Source organism: Dendropsophus ebraccatus, chromosome 3 (genome assembly GCF_027789765.1).
Source record: "Dendropsophus ebraccatus isolate aDenEbr1 chromosome 3, aDenEbr1.pat, whole genome shotgun sequence".
In the NCBI taxonomy this organism is placed as follows: domain Eukaryota; kingdom Metazoa; phylum Chordata; class Amphibia; order Anura; family Hylidae; genus Dendropsophus; species Dendropsophus ebraccatus.
Window position 1 is genome coordinate 54,657,935 of NC_091456.1, and position 14,750 is coordinate 54,672,684.

Consider the following 14,750-nt stretch of genomic DNA (forward strand, 5'->3'; position numbering starts at 1 on the left):
CACTAATAAATACAGAGAATGTCCTACTGAGACTTTGAGGACACGTACTAATCCTTATAGCTGCCTGAATCTCAAGCCTGATGGGATTACTGAGGTGATGCAGGGAGGTTTGATGTGACTCTGGTCAAGCCAGACTACCAACTATCAACTGTCAAGACCCGCACAGCCCTCTGGGTAGAATGTGGGCGGAGCCAGCTTTCCCCTGGCCAATCACTACAGTCTGATAGGTTGCAGGGGAGGAGCACTGATCAAGCTCAACACTTGTTTACAAACATATGAATTGACCAATCAATATTCTCCTAGTGAGTTGCTATAGAAACTGTAATAACACTTGTACCACTAGAGGTCAATACATTACAGCATTAAACAAACACATGACAGAAACAATGCTCATTTAATACATTAGTAGCACAAGAGAGGCCAGGAAAAGACACAAACATATAGGCCCCAATACAGACAGTCCAGGGTTGCCAATGGCAACAATATACCTCCAGACGCCTGACAATATATACCGAACTAGGCCATTACAGAGCAAACTACCAGCGCGGGGGAACTCTCCTGTCCATGTCTGGATGGACTGGTTTGGTATTCTCAGGAAATCCTAAACTTCAAAGGTTTGTTACTGGTGGTTGGAAAAGCAAGAAGTAACCAACTCACCCCACTGACCTTTACTCAATCACCTTGTGTAACCTCAAGGGATTAGCTCCACCTAGTATGCAAGCTCGGGGCCTGTATTTCTGGATCTGGCACTCCTTGATCTTTTCCTTTCAGAGAACATTGAAAAGCTGTGAGTACAGTTATTTTCTTCTCAGTAAAGTCTCCACAGTCCCCCGACAGAGTTGTGTACTTCCCAGACAGGTCCCCTTGGTAGCCCCCTAGTCCTCTGTATATTCAAGAAACGTCTAACTTACTAAAAGACTGTTCTATTCAAGTCAGTTAACTACAATCATCACCAGAATTCTTATAACACTGTCAATCATCTACAAGTGTAAACCACTTTGTGCAAAAGACTGTACTATTACTTTAAGAAAGTATTTCAAGTAAAGCTCAGGCCCTGTGACAAGTGCTACAGCGGTACCGCAACCAGCCTTAGCTTTCACCACCTGGCTAACTCTGGGTCACCGCAAATCCATCAAAGACGGCGGTGGGCTGCACAAGTGACATATTTCATGATATGGGTAGTTGTTTTAGACAATCTTGAATCTTTGAATTACTAAAAGATTGAGCTGCATAGTTGGTAAAAAGAAGCCTGTATACCTTCCTGGAAACCTATAACTAAAATTTATACACAGTGTGTAACCTTTTCTGCCTTACTGTCTTGTAATATTTTATTAGGTACGTTTTCTGTCTTTAATTACTTAGCTCCTACTTCAGGTTTTGCCTCCAGCAGAGTTGTTCCAGTTTTCTAAAATATTACTGTCATAGTCCCCTAAAATGTGGTAAGATGATCGCTTCTGAAAACTTATCAGAAACCATTAATGTACTGTTATTGTTGGGTTTACTTAGTCTCTTCTATTACATATTTGGAGATATAAGTTAGTGTAAAAATGTCAGAATTACTTTAATACATAATATAATACAAATCAGAAAACATCATCTGTAGATTCCCTTCATTGTTGTAGGTAGAATTATTTTTTTTTTAAATGATGCCAAAGTTCTGTTGCCGGCTTCATAATGACTCATTCTGTTTCAAAATGTAATAGCATAAATAGACTTACAGCACAATGAAACTGTTCCGAGATGTACAATTTGAAATGTTTGAGAATCTTCAACAATAGTATGACATTCTCCACAATCTGCTCTTTCAGTACATGCAACTGTAGCATGCCTAAATGGAATCTGCCAGGTCAGTACCAGGCACAGAGCTGCAGACATAGGCAGATAGGTGATAGGGCGCTAAAACAAATGATGGCTTTGTCTTTGCTGATGGCCATTTGCAGAGTTATAAAATTGCTGTTTTCTTTGGAATCTAAAGTTAATAGGATATAGGAATAGGATTCAATCTAGAACTTTTTTAAATTCAGTATCCAAACCAGGTAGATCATAAGTCCTTAAGCAACATCCCATCTTACTGAAAGATATGTGCGAAAAAGTAGGTCAATAGTCAGTAGTACGTTTTGGGTCAATGAAAACAGGGCATAGTTAACAAGTAATACATAAGATGTCACTAATGGTCTGTTTACACAGAGCAATTATTGTTCGAATTTTCACGTTAACAATCACATTTGAGCGATAATTAGCTCACTTAAACACATCGAACGATGAAGCGACGAGCAAGGAATCGTACATTGCGATCTTTCAACAGGTTCTCAAATCGTTGTTGGTCGTTCTCTCTCACGTCCCAAACCCTCACAGGTGACTCCTAAAGGCAACTCCATTCATTATGCCCTCTAAAAGCAAATGTTTCCAACATTTTGTCCCCTAAAGTGAAGTATAGTATGTGCTGTTCTCTATTAAACTAATTATAATACAAACATGCCCTCTGAAATAATTACAATACACCCTGGGCAACATTTTTCAAGACTGGCTTACTTGTACATGAGTCTTAAATAAATTACTGCCCCGATTTCCCTGGCTTGGATTTAGGAGCAAAGGCAGACAAACCTGCACCTGTCACAGGGATTGTGCAAAAATGTGGGTGTAGTTTTTTGCATGGTTTAAGTTTCAAGGCAAAAACAAAGATAAATTAGGTGCGGAGGAGGCCACGTCTCCTCCCTGGCATGATCCCATGCCTGGCCATCAGACGAGAAGGTGTAAAGGCTGGCGCACGCCACAGAGAACCTGAAATTCTGCACCTTTTCAGTGGTATACTCCACGGGCACAATATTGATAAAAGTCCTCCACTGTATTTCCAAGATTCTAAACAGTCCCCCTGAAATGAATTACAATACTCTTTGTGGGAGATTTATGAAAGGGTGTAAATATACACCTGGTGTAAACTGCCCACAGCAACCAATCACAGCTCCTTATATATTTGACCAGAGCTGAAAGCTGAGCTGTGATTGGTTGCTGTGGGCAGTTTACAACAGGTATATAGTTACACCCTTTTATAAATCTCCCCCTTTTTGTTTTGGTTGCTCGTCATTACAATCATGGCTGTTGATACATTTGTAGCAATTTGTGGTCATTTTAGTAATTATTAGAGATGAGCCAATACGATTTGAACGGGTAGGTATTCGATCGAATATTGCGGTATTCGAAAGATTCAAATTCAATCGAGTAGTGAGGCAAATATGAGGGAAACATTCGAAAGCCCTTCCATCGCAGTTGGCGCTTTTTAAATCCAATGACCATGCAGGGAGGCCTGGGACCCTGGGAGTACGCACGCAGCGCGAAAACGGCATCTACCCTCATTGGATAGCTGGACCACATGACCTAGAATCTTAAATACTTGGCTCCCGCCTCTTGACCGCAGATGAGCTTTCAACCTAGCCAGGGAAAGATCTTGCAGCAGGGAGAGATAGGTTTTAGTAGTGTTTTGGTTAGGCAGGCTTACTACAGAACCCAAAAGTCCTTTTCAGGACTAAGATCAAGCGGAAAAGGTTATCTTTGAATCAAAAGCTCTCCTCAGTGCTAAGAAATAGATGATATAACAGCAGCATCAGCATCAGCAGCTGTATTCATTCCAGTACCCTGTGTGTACAAGTGACTTATAGTGTCCCTGTTTAACACCACTAAGGGCACGTTATACATATTGTTCCAGTAGACCACTAAGGGCATCTGATATATACTGTTTCAGTAGCCCAGTAAAAGGCACATGATACATATTGTTCCAGTAGCCCAGAAAAAGGCACCTCATACATACTGTTCCAGTAACGTTCGTATAGCATTACGCGTGATACACGCGAATAACATGACGCTCTGCGGATGCACATTGGAATCATGTATGTAACACTGCACAAGAAATACGAACGAAATGTGTGAACATTGCCCGAAATGTTCGTAAAACGTTCACAAATATTTTTCCTTCGCAACTGCAGAGAGTGGCATTATACTGCGATTTTGGGGTGTTAGGTGCACCCAGGCATGCTCCCCCTAATGTCCCAGTATCATTCTGGAGGTGTTTGCATCGTTTAGGGAGGTTTTATCATGGACTTGGTGACCTCCAAGTGGTCGAATTTTGATTTCCAAGTCCCGCAAATTTTTTTTCCCATAGACTATAATGGGATTGAATACTCGTTCGAATAGTCATCCTAAGTACCAGCTGGGATGATCCGTGCAGAGGCCGACCATTCTGTGACCCGGCGGTCTCTCACGTTGTGTGAACATAGCCTAAAGTAGTAGCACTCTGTTATTGATACAAAGATGACAATAGCAATATAAAATGTGAATAAAAGTAAAAGAACCTGATTTAAAAATATAAAAAGTAAGTTTGGCTTAAGAGATGTATTAGTGATGAAGCCCCACATGAATTACTACCAAAATGGTAGCTTTCTTAGGGGTCAAACTGCTTTTGATTACCAGTAAAACACTAACTCTTATTACCTCCCAAGCTTCTGTCATCCACATTTTTTTAATTGGTGTTAGTTAGTGAATATTGTTAAGAATAGGGATACATTTTGGTTGAGCATAAAAAGGTAGATATCTGTATTGCATGTGGAATGTTATGATCCGGGACTTAATTTTTCGACTTTATGTAGATCATGGCAATCGAATTCTAAAGAGACAATTGTCTGAAAATGCCCTTCGTAATATCGGTGGAAAACAGAAAACTAGAACTTTGTATAAAGAGGCATTGCAGGTAAATCCTTTCAATTATATTATTTCTAAAGTCAATTATAAGCGGAGTGAAATGTATAATATGTTTTCTTTTCTGTACACTAGTACGTCTTTTTTGTAAAGCTTGCAGAAGAAAAGAAATGAGGAGCTGGAAGTATTCAGACATGCTGTAAGTGATACTTTAATGAGGATTTAATTATTCTGGCATAAAAAGGTAGGTAAGCTAAATAAAAACAATTTATACAGACAGCATCTCCGCAGCTGCAATTGGAAGAGGACGGCATGAGCTTTTAAATAATAGGTCCTTAAATCACAAATTGATGTGGGAGTGAATAATGACACCCAGGTGTAAATCTGTTAGTTGAGGACTGTGCCGAATACCTAATGACTTCATTACTTCAAATGCAAAATTTTAATTCAGAGTAAGTGTCATCAGTGAGATTGCATTAAAATGCAAGGCAAGCCACCTAAAAGTGTGAAATAACTAACTACTGCAGTGGCGGAAAATTAGTTGTTGTATCTTGTGTATTACAAAGTAGCAATACACAGTATTTGGCAATGGTGTGTAGCAAAGACACATAACAAAAAGATGTCATTTGTGAAAATGGAAACTTAACAAGTCTTTACAATATTACAAACAAATGAAGAATGCCCAAAGTAACTAGTCCTAAATGCACCAACAACTTCAAACACCACAAAAAAATGAAAATCCAATGTAGGATCAGAAAATGCAGGACAATCACAAGTAAATATTATCAAAAACCTTTATTTAGATAATTCATATTTGATAAAATTCATTAAAAATGAAGGGAGTGAAGCAGAACCAAACAGATAGACAAACAAACAGTGAGGGGACATATAAATATACTTTATAGGATTATATATTGCACATGCATACAAAGTGCTAATGAAAGTATGTAAAATTGGAGAAATACAGACAGCCTCCACTAGATGGCACACATCATGATGTAAACACCAATCGATGAAAAGAAGATACTCAGGCAGAGCCCTGGGGAATAATAAAGATACTAGATAGGTATCACATACACAGTGAAATCACCAAAAAATATATTAGATAATTATAGACAATGGAGGATGCCTGTATTCCATGAAGTCCGGCTCACCTACTCACCCCTGGGTGACTTTATTGTCTCTTTTGAGGTCTCTTTTGAGGTCTCTTTTGAGGTATACAGAGGTACAGTATCGCAATATATTATATATTGTAAAGTGCGCCGCGGAGCGCACTTCATAGGTGGTGGGGGCTGGCTGCAGTGAGCAGCCGGCACCTCACCGCTAATGACAGGCTGCAGCAATCGCGCAGCGTTTAAGTGTAAGTGACAGGGGGAGTCTCTGTATCGATCTCTGTATCGGACCACCGGAAGTCTCTTACCTGCCTCCGTGCGGTCCGATCGGCAATCTGCTCACTGAGCCTGCACAGGCAGGCTCAATGAGCAGATCGCCTATCACACTGATCAATGCTATGCCTATGGTGATCAGTGTGAATAATCACACTAATGCATGTAAAAGTCCCCCAAAGGGACTTCAAATGTGTGTAAAAAAAAAAAAAAAAAAAAGTTAAAAACACAAATACACTACCCCAAAGCCCCTCCCCCAATAAAAGTTTAAATCACCCCCCTTTCCCATTATATAAATAGAACATATAAAAATAAATAAATAAACATATAATATACCGTAGAGTGAGTAATTGTCTGATCTATTAAAATATAACAAGCGTCATTGCGAACGGAGAACGGCGCACACGAAAAGAGGGAAAAGTGCGCGGATTACCGATTTGATGTTACATTATATATAAAAAAAAATTATAAAAAGTGATCAAAACGTCCGATCTTCACAAATATGGTATTATCAAAAACTAGAGATCATGGCGGAAAAAATGACATCTCATACAGCCCCGTAGGTGAAAAAAAAGGATTTAATTAAAAAATATATATATAACATTAGAAAATCTATGTAACCTGCATATGGTTGTGTTAGGGCTGATCTATAGAATAATGGTGTTATGTTGCTTTTACCATATAGTGTATTACGTAGACACAGGAACCCCCCAAAAGTTACCATATTGTATTCTTTTTTACGATTTCACCTATGTATATCTTCATAAATAATAATTTTGGAATTCCGTCATACATGTTATGGTAAAATGAAAGGCGCCATTACAAAGTAAAACTATTCCTGTAAAAAACAAGCACTTACATGGCCCTGTAGATAGAAAATTGAAAGTGCTAGAGCTCATAGACGAGGAGGAGGGAAAAACGAAAACACTAAGATCCAAATTTGCGCGGCCCATTGGGTCATTTTGGGCCTGGTCCTCAAAGAGTTAACATAGAAGCAGAACCATAATAGATAGTAAGCAAAAAAACACTACCTGCCTTTTTATTATATGCTTTATTTTTATTTTAGAATAGATATATTTTTTTCCAGGCATGTTTAAATTCTACTTGATATACATTGCAACAGCATTAAAAACTTAAAAAATTATCCATTATTATCCAAAAAAGAGCAGACTAAATGATACATACCTCTTTCCCCCTTAGTTCTTAAAAGGGGCAAATCATCATCTGTTCTATGTTTTTGCACAGGTGTAAATTATTACACGCTATGCATAATCTTGCAGAATTTATTATTATGCACATGTGTGTTAACCTCTTAAGTCCCCACTGGGGCATCAGGGCATATATGCACGCCCTGCCAGGGGGCCGCGCACTAAAGCTTCAGAGCGGGTGAGGACCGGATGCTATCAGTAGCCAGGCCCTCAGCCTCAATGGCAGGCCACCGCGATCACGCACAGCGACCGCAGCGTTAACACTGATCCCTGCTATGCTATGGCATAGCAGTGATAAGTGTATGAATTCTAATGCATTGATGTAAAAGTCCCCTAAGGGAGTTTGTATGTCAGACCATAAACACTGGTGGTCACGGGAACCTAAATGTTCTTCTACCTTAACTTCAGACACCCGGTCCAGATTAAACTAAATCTAGAATGTTTTCTCCTCTGGTTGGGGACTTCACAAGCTGTCTAAGGGTATGTACACACTACAGAATCCCAGCGGATCACCTGCCACAGATTCCGAAGCTCGTCCCCGCTTGCGGACGCTGACGGCCATGCACATCTTTGCTAGGTTTCATTTTATGCTTTTGCAGATTCTGCTGTCCGCCCAAAGAATGAGTGGGTTCATTCTTCAGGGGGACGGCAGAATCTGGCAAACCATAAAATGAAGATGCTGAGATGCGCATGTCCGCAAGCCGTAGTGTGCACATACCCTTAGAGATGCCCCTCTTATATCTTAGTGATAAAATCAATGTTTCAAGGGAAGTCTTTGGCAGCATTGCTCTGGCTGCTATATACAAAAGTACAGCCTATGCGGGGGGCATGTGTTAGAAACCATAGATAAAAACCTGGTCACTGGTCCTGTGCTGCAGGAGGATCTGGCAGTCTCCCAAAAGTAGTGGTGTATGGTGTAGTGGTGCCATGCTCCTGTTGCTTCTCCTTGAAAAACCTGCTGAACTACATCGTGCCTGTTTAATGCCTCTGCTTCAAAGCATCAAACTGATACCTTTGCTATTAATTGGGCAACTTATTGATTGTGCCTAGAGATGAGCGAACTTTTCAAAAGTTCGGTCCGACCGGACTTTCAGATTTTTTTGGAAAGTTCAGTTCGAACGGATTTCGGATTTCGTGTTTAAAGCATCTATATGATACGGGGGTAGTGTATTTGGTTGAATTTAGGGCTCTACATGTCAGTAACATCATTATCTTTTTGATATTCAAAGTATCAGAAGTATAGGACTTGTATATCTGTACTGCACGTTTTGGTTCCATGCACCCTTTGCTGTCCTATGCCTAATCTATCTATCTTTCGCCCTCTCTATATTTCTCTCTCAATGACTAGATGTTTCTCCTATCCGCTTTCCTAATCTTTCCTTTCCCACAATATTTTCTCAGTAGTCTGTACTCTCTCTCTCCACACTGAGTGGTGCGGTCATGTGGCCGCTCCTTTTAAAGCAATACCGACGTCACACAGGAGGTGGGCTAGTACAAGATCCCTGCTGATTGGATGTGTTCCGGGCATCATGGGAAAGCGCTTTTCCCGCCCGGAACACTTCCTGCTTTCTAGAATGACGGCTGCCATTTTAGAAAGCAAGGGGAAAAAAAAAAATCGGAGCTGATTTCCAAAAATCCGAATCCGATCGGACTCGGATTTTTGGAAAAATCCAAACCGGATCCCATACCGTCCGTACCGGTTCGCTCATCTCTAATTGTGCCCAGGACCTATTCCAAGACTTGTTGGTTGAATCTATATATTCCTGGTCCAGGGTTGCTCTGCAACGTTACGTAAAGTCCTTCCATGTAAAAGGGTCATCAATAGACCATAATAGTTGGGATATGTTGTGTAGGTACTAAACATTAACTGGGCTACTAGCACATTACTGTGGGCAGCTACTGTATACAGGCTCTTGGCAATACCTGGGTGTCCTGGCTAGGACACCTCCATCTACCTAATGCTCCTGGTTCCTGAGATGATCCTCTTCAGATCCAGATGCTGCAATACTTACTCCCAAAGATGTTTAGACCCAGTATAGCTATGCCCAGCACAAAAAGTATCCAATTGAGAAGTGATCAATATTCAATAAGGTCCGCAGAGCCCCAGTTACGTGTCTCAAAACATTGGACTAGAAAGATATTCCTCCAGGGAAGGACCTAGCAAAGGGATAACTCCTATATGGAAACCACCAAAACCACCATATTAATTGGCCTTCAGTCATTGTCCAACTGAATTACGAATCTGACAATATGACCAGGAAAATACCAAAGCCAGGAATCTATCCACAGACAGCTCTTTTGGGGTATTGTTCCTCATCAGTGTTGAGCAGGATTCTGGCTAGGTGGGAGCAATGCATACTAGACCAATGCGGCAAACAGATCACTGATCTCAGAGATACCAGCCAATGATAACACTGTTGGCTGCTGATTGAAGTGTGCAATACAGTGAAATCCTAGGTGCATTGCCCCCTGGGAAACGTGTATATGGAGAGGTTCATGTAGTAATGAGGGCTTGTGTTGGTTCAATAGGTAGAAATAAATAGTGCCACTCACTAATTCTCTTAATTCCTTTATTCCAAAAGTAAATAACTAAAAAAGGCCACGTGTCAGAGAGTCGTGACTAACTTAGGACAGCTGTTAGAAGCGCTGCTGTTTTCCATGATCGCAATTTCATTTTGCATTGAGGAAACAAATTAATAGTCTTTAAGATAAAACTACTTCAGGCTATGTTCACACACCATCAAAATGTCGGACGTTGGATGGTTTTCATTTAATGGCAATAATGGTCGTTATTTTAAAACAGCAGCATTATTATATCAATAGCTGATGTTGTTTTTAAAAAGCAGCCTTTATTTGTCATTAAATGACGGGTGTCCAATAAAAAATGGTATGTGAGCATAGCCTAAAAGGATATCCCAGGGAAAACTTAGGGAAAAAAATAGGACAACAAAAAACTTATTTTACCTTCTCCGATCCCTCCAAACTCAAGAAAAGGGTGCAAATTGGAAGGGAGCTTTATGAGAGCACTGACAGTGATGGAACGGGGAAGCTGTGTATAGATTTTTTTATTGCTGATCACAGTACATTTAATTAATACGTCTACAGTAAACCTCTAACAATCATATAGTAACATTCTGTACAAAGACTAAAAATCTAGCTTATTTATTGAGCAGTTTCTTGACTAAAGGCATTGTACTAGCACCCCCATCTCATCATTGTTTTGATATAGCTCCCTTTGGATATCCTAATATGAGAGCCTGCGAGTCATCAATTCTGAAAGCTGTTTGTATTAGATAAACTTTATTATATTATTCCTCAATATTTCACTAGGCATTCATATTTAACAATACATATAAAACTTGGTAGTAATTTAATAATGCTGCTATTCATTACAACGAATGTGTCAGAGAATTTTTAATACCGTTTTAAATGTAATCCAGATCCCAGCAGAGTGTAATGGTATTGTTTCTACTAAGATATGACGACATAAAAAAGACCAATTAACATATCAAAATGGGTACGGTAGGTAAACTTTTTTTCAGTCTTCTGACAAAAAGCACACTTTGGCAAAAGCAATATAATCACAGAATACTAACATAGTTGGTTAGTGGTGCAATCTTATTTTAATTACTAAAACCTAGTTATTGTTCCATTTTCATACCCAAATGTAGTAACACTGTAAACAAGTACATATCCAGTACTGTAAGAACACCTCTAGAGTTCTGTGTGTGCCCCACAACCATTGAGACACAGACACATGGCGTCCTGATAGTACAGAAGAATGCAGATTTAAAAATCAGCCACATCTTTCTGATGTCGTGATTTGACAGTAGCCCAACTGTTTTTTTTTTACCTGCAGTACAAGAACTGGTAGATGCATGTGAGGGTGCAGACAGGTCTGAAGCCCTCAGAGGTGTCACTCAGGTAGGGAGAGTCATAGAAAATGGTGACTTTAAGAAACTGTTTATAAAGGAGCAAGTTGCTACATACTGTCAGAAGTACAGTGAAGGCCCGATTAGTTTACAAATAGGATTGGTTGCCTTAAACTTGGTAAAAGGCCATTAGACAGTAATTACACAAAGCGATCATCTGTTGTAATAAAGAAAACGATCAGTCAATGACAATGATCATCAGCTAATTGGGCCTTTTGGTCCTGACCTAAAATCATCGGCCGCTGACGGCACTTTGATATGTGTAATAAGGATGCATGGGCAGCAGTTGATAAACGTGTAAAAAAAAAAACACATACCTCTCTGCGCTCCCTGATGTCCTGCTAGCTTCAGTCCACTCCTCACTGTGTCTGAAGTGACAGATCGTTCAGCCAATTACTGGCCGCAGCACTGTCCCAGTGATTGGCTGAGCGGTCTGTCCCTACAGGCACTGCGAGGAAAGGGCTACAGCTAGCAGGACATCGGGGAGCGCAGAGAAGTAAATGTAAGATTAATATTTTACACTTATTAGCTTGGGCTACATGGACATCCCTAACAATATCTGTGTAGCCCTTGTTGCATGATTATTAAGTCATATATGGGCTTAGTAAGCAAACAGCTATCTAGCACATTAGCACTTGCTTAAATCAAGTCATCTGAGCATGTGATACGGCCCTAGGATCCTTGTACATGGTCAATTTGTGAGATTGGTGCAAAAATGATTGCTGTATCGCGTTATAGAGGTCCTCACGCCGTGTTCGGTTAAGTGTTTGGCCTTTCTTCCGGTGCCAGTATTTTGAAGAAATAATACTTTTATTGCTGTGGCGGTAAGTCAATCTGGCAAGACCAAACACTTCCATGCCCTAGGCCTGAGCCGCCTCTCCCCTGTAGGCTGCAGACCTAGGGCAGGGATGCTTAAGGCCATGCCAGATTTATTCATCACCACTCCGTGGCAATAAAAGTAGTCTTTCTTCAAAATATTGTCAGCGTGAGAAAGGCCAACCCCCGAACCAGACACAGTGTGAGGACCTTTACAACGTAGTACCAGCAGTTTGGGGGCGGCTACAGTTCGGTACAGATTTCCTTTAAGAAAAGTTATGTAGATAGGTGAGAAAAAATGAAGCTTTATAAAAGTGTGATGGCCCCCAAATGTTTTTTTTTTTTTTTTAAAGATGTTAGCTAATTTAAAAACAGTCCACACTCCGAATCCAGAATTCCCTACAAAATATATACATTATGAAAAAGAAAGAAAGAAATCATGGTTGAAGAAAATAACAATTTATGTTTTTTGGCATTGCAGAGCTAAGATGGAAGCAGTTATATCTCATCCCTGTGATGGAAAAATATGTGAATATCCTGGAGTATAATCAAGACATTATTTGCTCTGAAACTGGAACTTTCAACTACTGTAACTACTTGCCTTTGGAACAGAATTTAGTGAAATCATAAGAAATCCAATTTGTGTCCTCAAATTACTATTCAAAATATGGTTAAAATAATTCCCCGGGGGCAAACCTTACCACAGAGTTTTATTATTTGTGCGTTCACATCACGTAGAATGAGCCTAAGAACATCAAACAGGAAAACCCACATGGAATAAATTAGGTCACTCATGTTACAGCTTTCAGATCTCATAATGTGTGGCTTGTGGTTTTGTCATGTGTTTTAGATCTGAGGAGTTGGCTGATGATTTCCTAAAATACCACACTGCCCATGATCTTTAATGCACCTCAAGCATTGCAATTTAAAATCTGGATTTGATCATGCATACTTTTAAAATGTAGGCCTCTTCATTTAATTGCTATGAAACATTTTTGTGGCATGTCTAAGAATGGTTTAATTGTTTATGTGCCCAACGGTAAATATTAAATGTACAAAGACTAGGAAATGTGCCTTAATGTACTTGGGAAATTACATATTTTGGTCTAGATGAAATTGGCTTTGGTGCTTTGAAATTTTATTAACTCTGTTGCAAAGATGTATAAAAGGCTTCATGCAATGCCTCATGACTCATTGGTTTATAATAACTAATGAACTTTATTTGTAAGATGACATATACGGTCAGGGACTCTCATAACTTACACTTACGTGTGTTCATATAATGAATGTAAGGTCAAGGAATTTAGACATGTATTTTTAACCTTGTTGACAGAAGGTTTCCATAAGAAACTAAGAGACTTCAAAAATGTTAACAGACACCGATTAAAAATATATACAAAATCAAAATTGCATTTCGAAAAACAGATAGTGGTGAATGTCCCAGAGGTTTTTAAGCATATGATTACATCCAAAGGCAAATTAAAATTTGTGCTAAATTCATTTAAAGGGGTTTCCTGGGGCCTATCAAAGGAATGGGTCATCAATAGCTGAAACCTGTCACTCTCACTGATAGGCTATGTTCACACAATGTCTTTTCAGCTCCCTTTATGTCCATCATTTTGTGAGTCTAAAATAACAGACGTCATTTAGCTGTCTAGCCTTCTCTTGGCTCCTGGTACATTATACTAGTTTGGGGTTACTAACTGGTCTTTGGGGGGGGCTTAATTGAATAGTCCATTGAATTTATTAGTAAAAATGGAGAAAGAACGGGGACAAAAGAAAACTGTTTGAACAACTATAAAAAAAAGTCCGCTGTTTGCAAAAGACGTCCAAAAATAATTGTCATGATCATTATTTTGACGTCCGCAGTGATATCGTCACATATATGACGATGCATTGTGTGCATTGGATGTCTGTCTTTCCATTGACTTCAATGCATTGCCATTGCAGTCAGTTAAATTGAGGCAAAAACAGAAGTTATTTTAAATTGCAAAAGTGGCACCTTTTCTTTATTTTTGACGTTGTGTGAACATAGCCATAAGCTTATCGGCAAAGCTGTGGTGTCGGGAGTAAATAATGTAACTGGAAGCCTTAGTTGTACACATTGGGTAACGGCAAAGAGTCACCCAGAAGCACCACTACACGGTGTAAGGAGCCAAGGATGTGTCAATCCTTTAATCTTCTGGAAAGCTGGGTGACAGCACCCTACCACACAATATTTTTTTTTTCCCAGAAAACACCTTGAGGCCATGTTCTTTTTTTAACACAGTGGGAAGAAGACACCCTGCAGCGCCTATTCTCCTTGCTCGTTTTACCAATCAGTACTGGTCTGAAGACCTGAACCAATCAAAACTTTTGACATGTCAAAACTTTTGCAAAACAACAGTGAAACTTTAAATTATGTGGTTGAGTACAAATAATTACATTTTCCTGTTTTCTGAGAAAGTTCTGGTGTTCTGTTACATGGCTATGGAAACCTTCTGGGAATTTTATTCTAGAACACATCCACAGGTAGGACACCCTGATTCGGATGTCCATCAGTGAAACAGGGAGGCTGCTTATCAGTGAAACAGAGAGGCTGTCCTCCACTCATTTGAACTTGCTATTAGTATAAAAGAAACCTGTCGACAACCTCTAACAGTCATACTCCAAACTTCCCTATGATGAAGACCAAAGAGCTGTCGAAGGACACCAGAAACAAACACCAGTCTGTAGCCCTG

General features: G+C 39.7%; 1 long non-coding RNA gene across 2 annotated transcripts; it reads left to right on the forward strand.

Moving 5' to 3' along the window:
- The first annotated feature begins 312 nt into the window (after positions 1 to 312).
- LOC138787107 (uncharacterized) lies at positions 313 to 13,196 on the forward strand. 2 transcript variants are annotated; one of them, XR_011362295.1, is made up of 5 exons: positions 313 to 787; positions 4,641 to 4,741; positions 4,825 to 4,888; positions 11,142 to 11,206; positions 12,512 to 13,196. It is a non-coding gene; the product is annotated as an uncharacterized lncRNA (long non-coding RNA). The 2 variants fall into 2 exon arrangements; XR_011362296.1 differs by lacking the exon at positions 11,142 to 11,206.
- Positions 13,197 to 14,750: the final 1,554 nt, after the last annotated feature.